Source organism: Ochlerotatus camptorhynchus, unplaced genomic scaffold, assembly GCF_037179485.1.
Source record: "Ochlerotatus camptorhynchus isolate MF236.1 unplaced genomic scaffold, CSIRO-AGI_Acam_v1.1 ptg000149l, whole genome shotgun sequence".
Lineage (NCBI taxonomy): Eukaryota > Metazoa > Arthropoda > Insecta > Diptera > Culicidae > Ochlerotatus > Ochlerotatus camptorhynchus.
Window position 1 is genome coordinate 354,328 of NW_027040639.1, and position 18,103 is coordinate 372,430.

General features: G+C 38.8%; 1 protein-coding gene across 4 annotated transcripts in view; it reads right to left on the reverse strand.

The window, feature by feature from the left end:
* The window catches only part of LOC135701076 (phosphatidylinositol 4,5-bisphosphate 5-phosphatase A), a 73,309-nt gene that overhangs the window by 39,292 nt on the left and 15,914 nt on the right, over nt 1-18,103 (reverse strand). The gene's annotated exons all lie outside the window — the stretch shown is intronic.

Below are 18,103 nucleotides of genomic sequence, written 5' to 3' on the forward strand. Positions count from 1 at the left end.
CACAAAGTGTACCCCCATATAGAAATCACAGACGTAGTCCTACGTCAAAACTTTTTTTTTATCATAACAATTTCCAATAAATAACCGAATTAAATTAAATCAATACCACAGGATTTAAGTGTGAGGTTCCACAGGCAAAGTTTGGAATTGATATATCTCGTTAAAGTTGATGCAGCTATTGTTTCTAACAACCTGATCTACCATTCTAGCAGAGCTAACCTTTCGAAAAAAATAATAATTTCGGTACACCCTAACATCCATATTTTGTTTGTTTGAATGTAATCCTTTCCTATCCGGCTATGCCGCAAACCAAGCTCACTATCAATACAATGAAATCGTCATCTTGGGCACGCTTCCGTTTCCACCTTTTGACCTAGTTTGTGCTCTTTTGTCCGTGGCGCAGCTCTTCAAAAGTGTGCTCTTTCTAGCGAATCCTACTATACTAGATACTACTTAGTGTGTCAGTACATGTAACTTAGTGCTATGTTGAACTTTGCCGGCATCAACCTTCGCACGAGTTCAATTGAAGCCGTGTATTTCAACGGATGAGTACCTCTAGATGGCGGTAGGTAGGTACATATAGCTGAATCGCAGTCCCTTTCATGATTGATTGAGGCCGCGGGGGAGCGCAGGCACGATTGCGATAACATCCATAGAGTAGAGGGCATCTCATAAATAATTACTTGCTACATTCCAGGAAGTAAGCGCCACCAAGAGGTTGGTGGCTGTGACAGGTTTCCGACACAACAACAGTGGTGGACGATTGCCAATATAGCAAGCGTTAGCTGCTTTTGGTTTATGTTAAATGAATGTGATGTGACGGCTGGCGTGTTTTGTTTCTGCCTCCGGGAAATCGGGGTTTAGGGTAAGTGGACCATTTTTGGTCATAACCATTATCTTGCAGTTCTTGGACAAATATGCAATTGCTTAGAATCAACAATCCCTATCAATGGTAACCGGAAAAGGGTCCCTTACCCTATATTTAATCAATTTAGACTGGGAATTGCTCCGAAAATTATAGCCCCAGGTCGCGAAATCGATTATTGATAAACTATTTCTGGAGCTGCGTTATGTAAATGTGGAATGGTTTGTAGCCGACGAAGAGGGTTGGTGGCTCTGATATATTTGATTAGGTTAGTGCATTCGGGTTCAAGGTCGTTTCAATCACCTGTTTTTAGACTCATACATAGATGTTAATTGAAGATTCTAATTCGGTGATTGGCCTACCCCGAAGAGAGATCGTGACGAAGACGCAGTGCCTACGCAACAGTAACTCTTAACAACTTTCCGAGGTACTGCTCATCCGGCCAAAAGTGTACTCGCAGGCAGCGAGATATGATGACAGATTTTAGGTGTATATAACCAAAATATTGCCAGACGTTCGAGAAGCAGACGTCCAACATCTTGTCAAGGAATGCTTGTTGACGGATGAGTACCAAAGGGTCGACCATTGTCTTCACTGACTTTTGTGTCCTTCAAGGTAGGAATTAAACAAGACCTGAAGTCTAAGGCGATGGATCCAACCACATGGCCCCCGGAAATCGTGTTTCGGGAATTTGTAGATCATGGCTCAAATGTTCAACATTTTTTGAAAACCACACAGGGAATCGATCCCGGAGCGTCGTCTTTGAGTCAATCTCAGCATCAGCCTAGACTGTGAGAGCTGCAGTAAACGAGCCCAATCCTCATTCTAGCTTGTCGCCACCCGCTCCTGAACCACCTAGTAATATCACCAGTGCTCAGAAGGCCGTTTATTACCAGAACGTTCGCGGACTTAGAACAAAAAAAAACGCTTTGCGTCTCTCTCCTTTAACCTGTGAGTTCGACGTAGTGGTTCTAATCTAATGTGTTTTAACCACTTAACGCATCTACGGAGCAGAAACTAGCATTAGTAGATCCGATGCTGTCAGCTGGATTTAATCAGATCAACGATCCTCGGACCGCCTTAACCTTGTCGATTCCCGATCAGAAGGGAATAACAAATTTATAACACAATTATATCAATGGTTGATATTTATATCAACGTGTGTTATATTTTGATATATTTGTAAAAAGTGGTTTGTGCAAAGTTTCTCATCATATCAGAATTATAACAAAGTCAGTTATAATTACTATCAATACATAAAATATGTATCAATGATTCCAAAATATAAGTTTATTCACTATTTTCTGTTTCTAAGTGACCATCATTAGAGGCATCTGTGTATGAATAGTAAGAAATGATAAGATGTTCGAATGATTGTCAAAGATTGTTTAAATTATAAACGGCTTATATCGCGAATTTCTTCAGTAATAACCGGTTTCTCATATTCAGCTATCTCTTTGGAATATTTCAAAAAAGATTATCTAATCTGCTGCTCTATGGGAAAAGTTACAAAAAAGTCTGTTTTAATTGATATACAGTTTTCCACCGGGCATAGAGGTTCAGGTTGTGGTTGTTTGTGTGCTGTCATTATTGATAAAGAAGACGACATACCCATAATGACAATTCACACACAAATAAACCCTTTCGGAGCTGAGAAAGCATTAGTAAAAGTGGTAAAGCTTTCGGGAAAATTTTTGCCTTGCGTGAAAACATTCAACATTTTCAAACAGTCTTCCAAACCTCCTTGGGTAAGCTTGTGCCTTATGTAAAAATTCAGTGCCATAAATAATATGTCTTTGATGTTGTCATGAAATTTTGCCAATTGATCGTGACTCGAAGGCTCCTGAAAAAAAGTTGGGATGTTCTCAGTCTTGTCTACCTTGAATAAATAAGATAATAAATACCCATCTGGAACATCGTTCATCGTATCCTTCAAAGAATTTTGCTTGTATAAAATCCTCCGATTTTTCTGATTCGTCATCAGAAAACTCTACCGACCGCGATCCGAAATAGATTGGCTGTCTACTGCTTCTGAACCAGATGATGAATGAAATTCCATCACTATAGGAATCTCATGATTTGACCACGAACGATGGCAACCAAGCATCGGGCTCAACTATCACATAACACAATTGTAGATAGAGCTGGAATTAGAGCGTAATAGCTTTTGTAAACAATGACTTCTTTCGCTGATTTATAGAAATTCAATGTGCGCCCACGCAAACCAACCTAACAATCGGGTAGGGGAATAGTTCCCCTATCTGATGGTGATATTGATTTGCTTGGGCGAGCCTTGAGTTTCTAGAAATCATCTAGAGAAGTCATTGTTTACAAAAGCTGTTACGCCCTAATTCCAGCTATATCTAGAATTAAACGCGTTTCACTTGAGCCGAAAAAAGTGAAATATGTGCGAGGTAACCTTAATTTTTCATTTATTCCTTCTGAATTACTAAAACAACGAATTTTTCCCTCAGATCGGTTGTTGGAACTCCGTCGGGGAGACAAACCAGCTGCTGCAAAACCTTTGGATGATGAAGCACTACACATTATGAAGCGAATTATTTCATAGCCAGGAAAATTACTCTTAAATAATTAAAATGACCTACAGTTGATGATTTCCAATTAATTATTTGACTAAGATTAAAAAAAAAAAGTTAAAAAGAAATGGCATAACCATTGCCAGAAATATGGCAAATTTTATATCTAATTTATAACAACGGTTGTTATAGATATATATTTGTGAATGCAATAGATTCTATCTAATTTTGTAATAATTTTGATATAATCATATCAACGTCTGCTATAATTTTGTTGCCACTTGACGAATTTTTGTTATGATTTTTGTTATTTTAACAACTAACCAGCCAATGATGATAATATGTTCTGTTACATTTTTTTTTGTTAAATAAATATCTCCAGTTGTTATAATTTTGTTATGCCTTTCTGATCGGGTTATCCGCCAGCACTTCTTAAAGTTGACGCTCACCATAAGCCGTTCGTTTTAACTTTCGACATCCGTTCTCTGATGCAAGACTACACTCCTCGACTGGAGCCTGATTTCACTCACTGTGAATACCGTATCGTAAACGAACGAATTGCTTCCCTGGACTGGATCAAGCTCCCGTCGACAATTCCATATCTATACTCTACCACACTTTGCACAATATTATCAGAGATACAATTCCGTTGAAAGTCCGACGACTCTCTAGACAGTTCAATCAGCCTTGGTGGACATCGCAGGCCCGACATCTTCGTTATCGACTGCAAAAGCCAGAAAACGCTGTTTTTGCAACAAGAATTGTTGGCACAGAAGAGAACTTCAACAGACTGAAGAGGACTATATCGGAGTATATCGATACACTCCAAAACACCTCCAAGCACGACCCATCATCACTCTGGGGATTGATAAAGAGCCGGAAGAACACTGCTAGTATTCCTGACAACATCACTTATCAGTCCCGTACGTCCTCCTCACCGCTTTCATCTTCTAATCTATTTGCTGACTTTTTCCAAAACGTCCCCTCAGCCGTTACGTCAGTACATTGATAGTTTGCTGTCATCTCACAAAACATGGTTCACAAAGCACTCAAAGCACTGACCATATCTCGCCTACCTTTATCAAAAGTTGTACAGTGGTGCTCGACAGACCCGTTTCAAAGAATTTCAAGTTATCGCTTCGTGATGGCGTCGGAAACTCCTATTTTTAAAACAGGCAACATGTACAGTGTAGAAAACTACCGTCCGATATCCATTCTGAACTGTTTGGTTAATATTCTAGAGAGTTTGATTCACGACTCATTGTATTCGATTGTGCAGCCTTTGATCTCGAAGTTTCAACACGGATTCGTGAAATAAAAAGCCTAACTACCTCCAATCTTATGTCGTATATCGATAAGCTCATCAATAGAATCGAAAAGCGTCAACAAGTGGACGCTATTTATGTTGATTTTTTCGAAAGCCTTCGACCAAGTGCCACGGATTTGCCATTCTTAAAATGGATCGCCTTGGTTTACCATCTTGGATCCGTAACTATCGTCCCGTAAAACTTTCGTAAAGGTTCATGATGCTAAATCCGCTGAGTTTGCAATTCCATCGGGTGTGCCACAAGGAAGTCATTTAGGTCCCCTGATCTTTGTGTTATTCGTAAATGACCACTGCAATGATATGCTACGAAAAGATATTGTATGTGGATGACCTGCAAATCTTTCGAGCGATACAATCACCTCTGGACTGCTGTGCTCTGCAAGCTGACATTGAGCGGCTATTGTTTATATGGTGTCAGAAAAATGGAATGCTTACGAACGTTTATAAATGTAAAGTCATTTCAATTATTCGTACTTGGTCTCCAATTGTAACTGGGTGTCGGATGGTGTCGACTAGAGATGGGCGATCTGCTCCCGAGCTGTTCTATAGACCCGATTCTCTAAAGTGAGCTGATGACCCGCGGTTCATTTTTTAAGAGCCGCAGCTCATCAGCTCACTGATATCACAAGTCTAAACCATTCCATCCATCACTCATAGTGGAATTTTTCAAAAAAGGACCGCGTAAACCAAGACGCGCGCGCAATACAACATGTGTCTACTGATCGACAGCACCAACGGTAAAAGCAAATTTACAAGCGGCTGTTTGGGAGAGATCGGCTTGAATTCAACTTTGAAATCTGTATTAGGGAAATCGCATTTCGCATGCAATCGAAAAACAATAGTTCCACATTCGTTCAATTTTCAATAGTGACATTTTGAAAAATGATGAAGTCTTAAATTTTACAGATGCGTAAAAATATATCTGATCGATTGATGATAAAATTATAAGAATTGGTCCAGGGGCAGCTGAGTTATTAATGTTCAAAATCTTTCATAATTTTGTTACATTTTCCATTTTCAGTTTTCACAAAGTGTACCATTATATAGAAATCACAGACGTAAACCAAGACGCGCCCGCAATACAACATGTGCCTACTGATCGACAGCACCAATAGTAAAAGCAAATTTCCAAGCAGCTGTTTGGGAGAGAGAGAGAGACATATGTACATGTGCTACATGATGCTATTTTTCTACTGGTATTATCCAATTTATTTATGTACCCGGCTTTTGTTGCTGATGTTATTTCTCCAGCATATGTGCTCTCACCTTTCCTCCCATCATTCTCTGGGGAGCGGAAGATCCGCACAAAAGCAAATAACCGAAAATCAAAATGCAGCTCTCCAGCTTAACAGCTCAGCTCCGGATCCGAATCATCGACACCAATTCACTGGGAGCTGTTTAGGATGACAACTATCGAACCTGTCCAGCTCTCGGACCCGTCCAGCTCTTCGGATCTTTTTTTCTCTCGATTCTTCACGATTCAGCTCCGGATCCGGTTCTGAGCTGATGATCTGGAGCTGAAGCTGAAAAATTTTGCTGGAGCATTTACATCAGAAATAAAATCTTTATGTATGTTAACGCGATGCATGATCAGTTTTTGCGTTAGTGGCGTTTTTCATTGAAATGCAGAGCCATGTTGTAAGGTACGTATTTATTGGTTTGGACTACTTTTACGATTTTATACAGTGCTTAAACTAAAACCACTAATTAATTTTCCGGTTTTGTATTTGTGTCATAATTTCTATAATTTCAATGTGAGCTGAAGAGCTGTTCAAAAGAATCGACTCCCTTTAGTGAGCTGGATAGGTTTGATCCACTCAGCCAGATGAGCTGTTTTGCCCACCTCTAGTGTCGACTCAATGAAAAAAACTAAATCCCCTGATTTTGAAAATGGCTCTAATGTTGGCCTATGGATCTAAGATTGGGCCCATCGCTAAAAATCTGCTATTTATCAATTTTATCTAGATGAACGCGTCATTGGGACGGTACTAATGAATATTTTTGCTCGCTATTGAAAATTTAGTCGATTGCTGAACTCATGTATGAACTCAAATTAGGGGCATTTAGGCCGACATTACATCCATTTCGCTATTCCCTGGTTTTCCAGTAATTAAAAAAAAATCCAGGTACAGTGCCTACCCGGTTTTGGCAATATGACCTCATCAGCTATTACTTTCTTCAAATATGTGCCAGTAATTTCAGGAATTTTGTCCATGAAATACCACATGAATCATGAAGAGTGATCCAGTACAATCTCAAATTGAATAAAGCGTTCGACACATTTTATAGAAAACAAAAAAGACAGAAATCATGTACTTTGAAAAACAGGAAGGCACAGCATTTTTCTGAATACACTTGCGTTAAGGAAACTGCAACCATCTCGATATAAATCTTCATTTCTTACCTCGATTTACTCCATGATACGAGAAGAGCTCCTTGGCATGGCAATTTCCTCACCCAAGTTCTTTTCGGACTGTTTCCGAGCTCAATGTAAGAGACAGAAATTCACCCATTTCTCCTAAATCTTACATGTGAAACACTTATCTTTAATCCCATTTTATATATTTTTTATTGAGTACATTTTGAGATCCAGCTCTGCAGGAAAATTATTCCAGATAATACGCTTAACCAAATACTAATTCGCGGTCGGATTCCTCCGGTGGGGAACCGAAAATAGCACACCCAAGCGGAATTTCCTGAGTGGATCAAACGTTGAATAATAGCTTCCAGAGTTGAACAAGAATGTAGTTCTATTGCCATTTGATTAAAAGTTTTAAAAGCTGTTGGAGCACTCTTAAATGATTGTTTACGTTCGGTTTAACTATATGCTTCATAAGACCTACGATAACTTTTATAGCACCTTAGTTAAACTGATTCACAAGAGCTATACAGAACGTGGAATAAACGCATCAAAACAAACAATTGGGTGCTCTTATAAAACACCTGAGTTGATCAAACGTTGAATAATAGCTTCCAAAGTTGTACAAGAATGTAGTTGTATTGCCATTTGGTTAAAAGCTTCAAAAGCTGCTTGGAGCACTCTTAAATGATTGTTTACGTTCGACCAACCACCAACCACAATTTTGTTGCTAAAAATAGCACAAGTGATAGGCACGTTTATATGACCATAAGGCAATGATGTTCGACTCCAAGATAAGTCACTCAAGATGAGCTTCATATACTTCTCTCATATGATCAAAATATGTATTCAAGAATAGAGCAGATGGAAACAGAAGCGGCTGGCAATCCGGGATCATGAGTTCGAATCTTGCTTCGAGAAACCCTCGGTGGAGTAGAGGTAAATTATATATAGGTGTTATTAATAAATGCAAACATTACTAGATAAGTCATTAAAAAGTGCTTTAAACGCTTTTCATCGCTTGCTGTATAGTGATTATTTAGGAGTCATAAAAGAGTGTAACAAACGCCTCTCAGGTTCAATATCTAATACATTTCGAAGCAGCTGTTAGGAGGTGTCTACAAACGTTGTATTAGAGCTTTCACCAAAACAATAAAGCTTGAGTTTAAATATGTATCTATAAACGTTGTATAAAAGTTGCTTCTATCCGGTTATTAAGGAGTCATTGAAAAGTGTTATAAACGCTTTTCACCGCTTGCTGTTCAATTAATATTTAGGAGTCATAAAAGAGTGTAACAAACGCCTCTCAGGTTTCCTCTCTACTAAATTTCAAAGCAGCTGTCAGGAAGTGTCTACAAACGTTGTATAAGAGCTTTCACCAAAACAATAAAGCTTGACTTTAAATATGTATCTATAAACGTTGTATAAAAGTTGCTTCTACTCCTATACCGCGTATACATATAATGCTGTAGTTGAACAGGTTCTCCAAACTAGTGTAAGAGTTTTATAGAAGTTGCAATAAACAAATTGTACAGTTATTATTCAGCATGCAGTTGAATAAAATCACAATGGAAGCGTTTCTTCAACAAGAAATTGATTTTGGGTAAACGTTTTACTGAATACGTTAGACAACACCTTTGTGTTGCAGTTGTATAGGTTCTCCAAACCAGTGTAAACAAGGGTTTTATAAAAGTTGTGGTGAACACATTGTGCAATTATTATTCAACATGCAGCTGAACAAAATCAAAACGAAAGCGTTTCTTCAACTGGAAATTGTTACTTGGGTTTGATAGATTATGATGGACTAACCAAGTGCTAAAAATTTCAATATTTAAGTAAATAATAATAAATGAATAATGAGAACGTTGATATGCTGCGGAGGGTTACTCAAACACGTATCAAATTATGCAAATGTTCCTGAGGATTTTGTTCCATCGGGGTAAGACATTTAACAGTGTGTTATTTGAAGGTGGTTAATCTACATTTTATCAATTGAACCTCCAGAAACTGCGCAAAACGATCAATTCATTGCGTTTTATTTTTTATCAATAAATTAAACGATCCATATAGTTTTGATTATAGTTTTGATAACAGAGAGATTGACAGATGTTCGTGATACATGGTGCACAAAAACAACTGTAAATTGAGTAGGATTTCATTTTTGTTTACTTAATATCGAAGATTGAAGATTATTTGTTTTAGACTAACGCTGATTTGTTTTTTCAATTACATATTTGATTCTTTTCTGACTGCCAGAACTTCCCATTTGAATCAAAATTTAATTCAAATTTTAACAACTTAACTTTTCCCAAAACTGAGTGAAATTTTACTCATCTATGAGCTGTTTTCGATAGCCTTGTAGATATTGAGTTGTCATTTACTAAGCACTCAATTTACAGTGTTCTAGTCACCTTTCGTGTCACTGTGGTGCTGGTGTAGGAGGATAATAGATGAGTTGACCATATTGTAAACAAATATTAGATTGAACACAAGCCTAGATAAACATTTCAAAAGGTCCTATCTGCATTGATCGATTCTCTTCATCGACTTTCTCTTTCATCAATAACTCAGCTGCAAAACCTTTCCCTGTAGTATTTGACGTTTTGGACGCTAGATAAGAACCTCCTTTATCAAACTATGTGGTAGAATTAGCGCGAAATTTGTTTGCATAGCAGTGGTTATGAAAAGAGAATCGATCAAAGCAGATAGGACGATTTGAAATGTTCATCGAGAAGTGGGCAATTTACAGGCTGAGTGGTAATTCCTGTCAGTGTTTTTTAAGCATTTGTAGTTTCTGATGAGTTAATCACATTCATGTCTGCATATTTTTCTTTTAGAGGGTATTCAAATGTCAACACAAATGTCATGGGCGCGAAAAGGGAACTCGTGATAAGCTGCTCAAGCGGCACGGTGATTGTGAAATTCTGTTTTCGGACGAGGAAATGTTCCTGCTACAGGATCATCACAATCAACTAAATCAGGCATAACATTTGATAACGGGCCAAAAGCATTTGTAAACACAATTTCTGAGGCCCTTTACACGCGAACCAAAGTACGCCTACACAAACCAATAACCAACCCCCCCCCCCCCTCCCTGAAGGTGATAGTTGCCCGTATCCGATGATGTTGTTGGTTTGCGTGGGCGTACTTAGGTTCGCGTGTAAAGGGCCTTAGAAAGTTTGTTTACAAATGCTTTTGTGCCGTTATCAAATGTTATGCCTGAAATGATCGGGTATATGCAGCATATTTTTTCTGATATTCCTCGTGCAAAACTGACTGTTCAAATGTGAATATTTCCAGGGTGATGGTTTGGGAACCTCCAAAACTTTGAAAGTTCCATTGCTGTTCGTTGAACATGGTGTTTAAATCAACAGTAAATATTACATCGATAATGTTTTGAAGAACCATTTGCTTCCCTTCGTCAAGAAACACTACAAGAATGGTTGGTGTGAGGTCAATTTTCCGGATTTCATTTCGTCAAAAAAGTGGCCTTCCTGGAGTTAATTGCTAGGCAAACTAGGGAATATCAAGGGACTAGCCGTGGAAACTTTTAAGGAATGTTTGGTGAAAATATGGGACGAACTGCCACAAGATATCGTAACGCTTTTCAAAGACGCATGCGGCTGGTAATTAAGGCAAAAGGAGAAAGATTTGAACTGGACTAGCTCAAGTCAAATTTTATAGATATTCCAAACAGGTAATACTGAAACATTAAATTCATACCATCTTCTCATTGTTATGACCATAAACTTTACTGACAAGAATTATCCTGTACAGACCGGTACTGTCATTTATATCAAGTCTGTGCAAATTCAATGCTCCAAAATCTTCCCTCAGTGCCCTTTTGAATAGCAACCGATACGGCTGACTTTTGACGTATGTTGATGCTGAGGTAAATTGTGAGCATGTTTTCTACTACAAACAAATCAAATTGGATATCACTCATTTATCCCACTTGAAAACACAATTAGCTAATCCCCTTCGTTTATCTTTCCAATTGATATCATGATCGATTTCTCACGATCCAAGCGAAGTCTCGCCTGGAGCACCTTCCAACCTTCCACATTTCTCGTGGCATTCGTTGACGTCAGTCAGATGAGGCATTTACGAGGGGATTGGTAATCGAATTTTGTGTACTCTGTACAAAACCAGTACACACATTTATCGACTCAGATTAGTGCTAAAAGCAACCATCCATATTTTCAAGATAACGCTCAACCGCAATAAAACGCGATAACGATAATTCTGGCAGTTAGGTTTTGGGCACGGTTGTTCCAAAAGCAAAACCGCACATTCGAGATTTGAAAATGTGATTCTCAAAAAAAAAAAAAAAAAAAACAAATGCGTAGAAATTTGTGTAGCATGGCACGAGCAAATGCAATTTGCTAGCTGAATAGTGCATTCGCGTCACCTTGACCCAGGTTCAAATTATCTGCGTGTTTTTGTTTTGCATAATTCATGCGCTGAAAGCTTCTGCGGGTAGTAATATTTCTCACACTAAATAACGACGTCAGTAGTCACTGGGAAGCAATTGTTGCAAAATCGTAAACACGAGCTCTCGGAGTGGCTTAGAATTCACAAACTACGACCGGTTTTTGTGGTGGTAGTGACCTCGAACGCGGATACAAGCACTAGCGTCTTGTCAGAATGATGTCACATTGGTCACGTATCAGACCTTAGAACCATGCGGAAGTTTCGATTGAATTGTTATTGTTTTTTTCACAAACCACTGCTGAAGTAACCGCAGCAGCAATGGGTACATATGACGCAACAATTTATTTTATACGTATTACTAAAACATCAACCGCCGTTATGAACACGGCCAAAAGCAATTAAGATTTATGCTTGCTTTCCCTGATCATGATGGCAGCCGGTAAAGCAAAGCATGGCTCGTTTCTTGGTCATTGTTAACGTATAGTACGTCTTGCTCTAGTGAAACTCAAAGCAACCGATGCATGTGCTATTGTGGATGATGTTGAAATTCAGCCATGGCAGAATTTTGCAAGAACTGTGTTGAAACAATTTAGGCTAGATTGTTGAACAATATTTTTCCAGTATAAAGTATGCTTCAAATGGTAACGAAAAAAATGGTCAGACGAGTTGGACTGGAGTGACCCCTACTAATCAAATCACTGGGATTGAGTCTTTTTCCCAATTTGTCAGTCACTGCCTTCGCCATATCATTTACATATTGCCACGTGGCTTCTCAAATAATTTACTGCTACCAGGATAATCCGTTGGGTTTGGAAGACCTTTTTGTAGGGAATTTCTAAATGGGACCACGCAACTTCCTCGAAGACACTATACTCCAGATATTTCAATTAATCATATCGTCCGGTCATTTTCCACAGAGATGGCGCTGTTCCGCTGGTAGGAAGTGATAAAAATTCCCATGTAGAAATTGAGAGAAGTGGGAATATTTCGCTTTCAGGGCATATTCAGGTCAAAAAAGTGAACGACAACCTCAATAAATTAGAAAGGGACTTTGTCGTTTAGATTTTTCCCGGAAATTACTGTTAAGCAAGCTACAATTAAATAAAAATGCTTTTTCTCCAAAAAGCAAAAAAATTCAAATTTGAGAGATAACATTTGCTCTCACTAGTTCAATTTTTCATATGCCATGTATTTGTATGTCACTCTATTTGTGATTTCCCTCTCACAGACTACAAAATAGAGTACATGACACTGCAATGTGTAAAAAATGGGGGACTTCAGATGTAAAAGGATATATAAAGGTACCAGACATGTTTTGCACTGCACTGTCCTCTGTGAACTATTAACGGAAAACAGATTATGTGTATTTTCCGATAGATGTCACCGCCAAAAGTAGCAGTGACATCTGATGGAAAATGAATGCAGAAGCTTGACAAAATGATGAATTCAGGGCTGGTAGCGATCACTGCTGTTAGCAATAGTGATTTTAGTGACCGTGTTGAATAAATAAGTGACCAAATAGTGATTTATAGTTGTAAAAATAGTGACTAAAAAGTGACTTAACCCTCCGTTACTCGCGCCGTTGTACTTTGTACAACACACATGAGTTTTCCATTGCCATTTTGTTGCTGAGTTACCAATCGATCTAAATACAACGAGTACTCCTCAAAAAACTTGTTTTGATCTAAACAAGCTGAACGTTGATTACAGTAAACACTTAAAAAATGCGGATAATAGGAAAAATGTAAATGGAAACCGCGTAAATTGTGACCATACTACGTGGGATTTGACTTAATTGATTACATCATGGAATATATCGAGATCCTGACCAGATAGAAAGTTACTGTCTCCGTCAAAGTTGTTCAGGAGATCATAGCCTTGTCGCTGGCGGACAGAAGTTTCTCACTACGTAGCGCTAGTATACATGTGAAATTCTCGCATATGATATATATCGAGATCCTGACCAGATAGAAAGTTACTGTCTTTCACAAAGTTTTTCAGGAGGTCAAAGCCTATTGCTTGATGCTCAATCGTTCAGAATTTGCTCACTACGCGACGCTAGTATACACGTAAAATTCTCATATAAAATATCTCGAGTTCCAAACCAGATAGCATAGTTGTTCAGGATGTCAAGGCTTTTTCTAGATCCTGACCAGGTAGAAAGTAAATGTACTGGGCATAGTTTTTCAGGAAGTCAAGATCTTTTGTTGGGTGACAATAGCTCAGAAATTTCTCACTATGCGGCGCTAGTATATACGTGCCTTTCTCGCATATTCAATAGCTCGAGATCTTGATCAGCTAGAAAGTTGCTGTCTTCGGCAAAGTTGTTTAGGGGGTCAAGACTTTTTGGATGGTAAACAGTAGTTACGAATTTTCTCACCACGTGGCGTTAGTATACATGTACACATGTACACTGCTATATCTCGAAGTTTTTCAGAAGGTCAAGGTTTTTTGGCTGGTGAACAGTAGTTTAGAATTTTCTAACTGCGCTGCGCTAGTATACACGTGCAATCCTCATATATGCTACAGCTCGAGATCCCGAACAGCTAGAAAATTACTGTCTTCGGCAAAGTTGTTTAGGAGATCAAAGCTTTAAAACGGCGCCAGTGGTGTAGTGGTAAGCGTGATTACCTCTCACCCCAGCAGGCCTGGGTTCAATCCCAGTTGGCGCCACCGGGATGTTCTGAGGCATAACATCTCTGATCACGCCTTCCTTCGGATGGGAAGTAAAGCCGTTGGTCCCCGGTTCATGAGTTGATGAGTCGATAGGTAGGGTCCAGGTGTGGGAGCTGCCTTCCTGGCACGTCGGTAGCATTGGTGCTCAGCACGGAAAACAAGATCAACGGAAAAAAAACAAACCAAAGGAAAAAAAAATCAAAGCTTTTTTGCTGGTGAACAGTAAATAGTTCAGAATATTTTTGGTATGTGGCGCTAGTGTGCATGTAAAATATTTGTATATGCTATAGCTTAAGGTCAGGAAGTAACTGTCATCGTCAAAGTTGTACATGCGGCAAAGTTCTTCCGGATGGTGAACATGCAAATGTGTTTTGTTTAAAGCTCTCTCATTTTACGTCCAATTTTTGATCTATTCAGGTTATTTTAATGGTATGAATGGTATGGCATAAGGGTTCTACTAAAGGGTGATACGGTCAAAATTTGGTCAAGGGAAAACGCGTGTAAATCGGTGAAATCGTTTATTTAAAAAATCAAATTAAATTTCTTTTTCAAGTTCAATTAGTATAAAATTCAGGAAAAATATTCAGTTAGGCTTCCGCTTTTCCAAATCCGAATTGCCGGGCCTTACGCTTGACCCCTGCCATCAGATTTTGTACAGCCACCTTGTCCACCTTCTTCGCCGCAGAAAGCCAGTTTGCCTTGAACTGCTGCTCGCCCTTAGCAGTTTTTTTGGTCTTCTTTAGGTTCCGCTTGACAATAGCCCAGTATTTCTCAATTGGGCGGAGCTCTGGCGTGTTGGGAGGGTTCTTGTCCTTGGGAACCACCTGCACGTTGTTGGCGGCGTACCACTCCATGGCCTTTTTACCGTAATGGCAAGATGCCAAATCCGGCCAAAACAGTACGGAACAACCGTGTTTCTTCAGGAAAGGCAGCAGACGTTTATTCAAACACTCTTTCACGTACATTTCTTGGTTGACAGTCCCGGAAGCTATGAAAATGCTGCTTTTCAAGCCACAGGTACAGATGGCTTGCCAAACCAGATATTTCTTTGCCAACTTTGACAGTTTCATGTGCTTGAAAACATCTGCTACCTTTCCCCTTCCTTGTGCCGTATAAAACTCCTGTCCCGGAAGCTGCTTGTAGTCGGCTTTGACGTAGGTTTCGTCGTCCATTACCACGCAGTCAAACTTCGTCAGCATCGTCGTGTACAGCCTCCGGGATCGCGCTTTGGCCGTCGTATTTTGTTTATCATCGCGATTTGGAGTCACTACCTTCTTGTAAGTCGATAGTCCGGCTCGTTTTTTGGCTCGATGCACGGTTGTAGACGATACACCCAGCTTATTTGCGGCATCTCGGAGAGAGAGGTTAGGGTTTCGCTTGAAACTACCGGCAACTCTCTTTGTCGTCTCAGCGGCTTCCGGTTTTCGATTTCCCCCCGATCCAGACTTCCTGGCTGTCGACAAACGTTCCCCAAACACTTTAATTACATTTGTAACGGTTGATTTGGCAACTTTTAGCGATTTTCCCAACTTTGCGTGCGAGTAGCTCGGATTTTCGCGATGCGCGAGCAAAATTTTGATACGCTGCTCTTCTTGCTTGGACGGCATTTTGACAACTGAAGAGTGAATTCCAAAATCAAAATAGGACTACACACACACACCTTCAAAATGAGGGGTGTTCAGGTTTTTTAAATGCAAAATTGAAAGAAATACGTCAAGTTGATATTGACCAAATTTTGACCGTATAACCTTTTACTACTTTTGATTTCAATTTTTTTTTTCATGTAAATTCTGAGAAAATCAATTATGATTCTTCAGAGTAAATTTTGAAAAATAGTATAACTTTGGGTGAACATTTGGCATACAAAATTTGAAAATGATATTGAGCAATTTGCCTCTTTGTATTTCCATTCAAAATCTTTCAAATGTTCTAAAAAGAACGAAAATTTGACGTTTTTAGGGGGTGTCCTTAAACTTATTATAGGGGAGTACGGTTTTATAAATTTCTCTATTCAACTGAGCAAAAGTGCCTCACTCTCTGAGTTAGTCTCGTTGTCCGTGCACACGTAAATACAGGGATTTTTTTTTTAATTGTTCTAGACTCCTCGATAAGACATTTTGAAATTAGCCTAAAATGAAAGGGAGACTCTAAACAGTCATTTGGTGGAAGTTTCAGCGATATTGATCTTTTAAGATAATGTTTTCCATCTGAGTTACCACTAATTTATCAGAATTTTAAAAGGGGAACGGCTCACCCCAATTTATATATCCATAAATCTGCATGAAAATCTTCACCAGTAAAAGAAATCCAGAATATATTTGTCTTATCTCACTTAGGCTGATGTAAATTGTATTTTTATTTTATGATATTTGATTTGCGAGATTTGCCCGCTAAGTTTTGAGAAATTTCTGAACTACTGTTCATCAGTTAAAAGATCTTTATCTCCTTCACAGCTTTGCCAAATACATTAAATTTCAAGCTGTTCAGGATCTCGAGATATTATATATGCGAAGATTTCACGTATATCCTAGCGCCGCGTAGTGAGAAAATTCTGTACTGTCGACCAATGAAAAAGAAGACAGTAACATTCTATGTGGTCAGTATCTCATGATATTTTATATCTGAACATTTCACGTGTATACTGTGGTGAATAGTATTATATTTAGATTTTACCAATTTCTTAGATGGTAAAAACAGATTATTTAAACAAAAAAAAAAGGATTCGAACCACCAACGTTGAGGTTATCAGACTTGTGTCTTAACCACTGGTCTATCAACGCTCACGACATATACTAGAGCCGCTTAGGTAATTCTCAACTATTGTACACCAAGCCCTCCTGAACAACTTTGTCGAAGACAGTAACTTTCTATTTGGTCAGGATCTCGAACCAACCAAATGCGAGAATTTCACGTGTATTCTAGCGCCAAGTAGTGAGAAAATTTTGAACTACTGTCCACTAGCGAAATCTATCTGATCTCGAGATATTTTACATGCGAGAATTTTGCGTGTATACTAACGAACGTAGTGTGAAAATTCTGAACTATTGTGCACCAAGCAATAGGCTTTGACCTCATGAACAACTTTTTCGAAGACAGTAATTGTCTACCTGTTCAGAATCTCGAGCTATAGCATACGCGAGAATTGTACACGTTTACTAGCGACACATAGTGAGAATTTCACTTGTATACTAGCGCCGCATATTGAGAAAAAATTGAACTATTGTGCACCAAGAAGTAGGCTTTGATATCATCAACAACTTTCTATCTAATCATGATCTCGAGATCAGGGGTTGAAACAGTTGACGTTTTTGACTACACTCGCTTCGTTGTCGTGCGCGACAGTCTGTTTGTATTCGAACACTCATGCTCTACCGTCGTCTCTTTCACACAACACGAGCGGTAGAATAACATTCGAGCTAAAAGAAAATTATCAAAATAGCTATCATATGACGTGTGTGATTTCTTTGTAATTCCTCAATTTGGTGTAAATAAAACCATTTCTGATCAGAAATATTATTACTAGGACATCATTGCTCGCTATTTTCAGAAATCACTTAAGCACACCATCAGCAGCTCTTATTATGAGAAAAACTAAAATACATACATTCGTGACGGTCTTCGGCGACAGTGTCGTATGACAGAGCCTGTCATATGACATTTTAGTTTGGTACTGTACTACGATAGCTTGTTTTGAAAGTGTCGGAGGCAAAGGCAGTCAATTATAACAGAAAATGTGTCGACTACCGTGACCGCTTACAAGATTGCTCGAGATATATCACATGCGATAATTTCACATGTATTCTAGCGCTACGTAGTGAGAAAATTCTAAACTACTCTCCACCAGCGAAAAGATTTTGATCTCTAGAACAACTTTGCCCACGACAGTAACTTTCTATCTGGTCAGA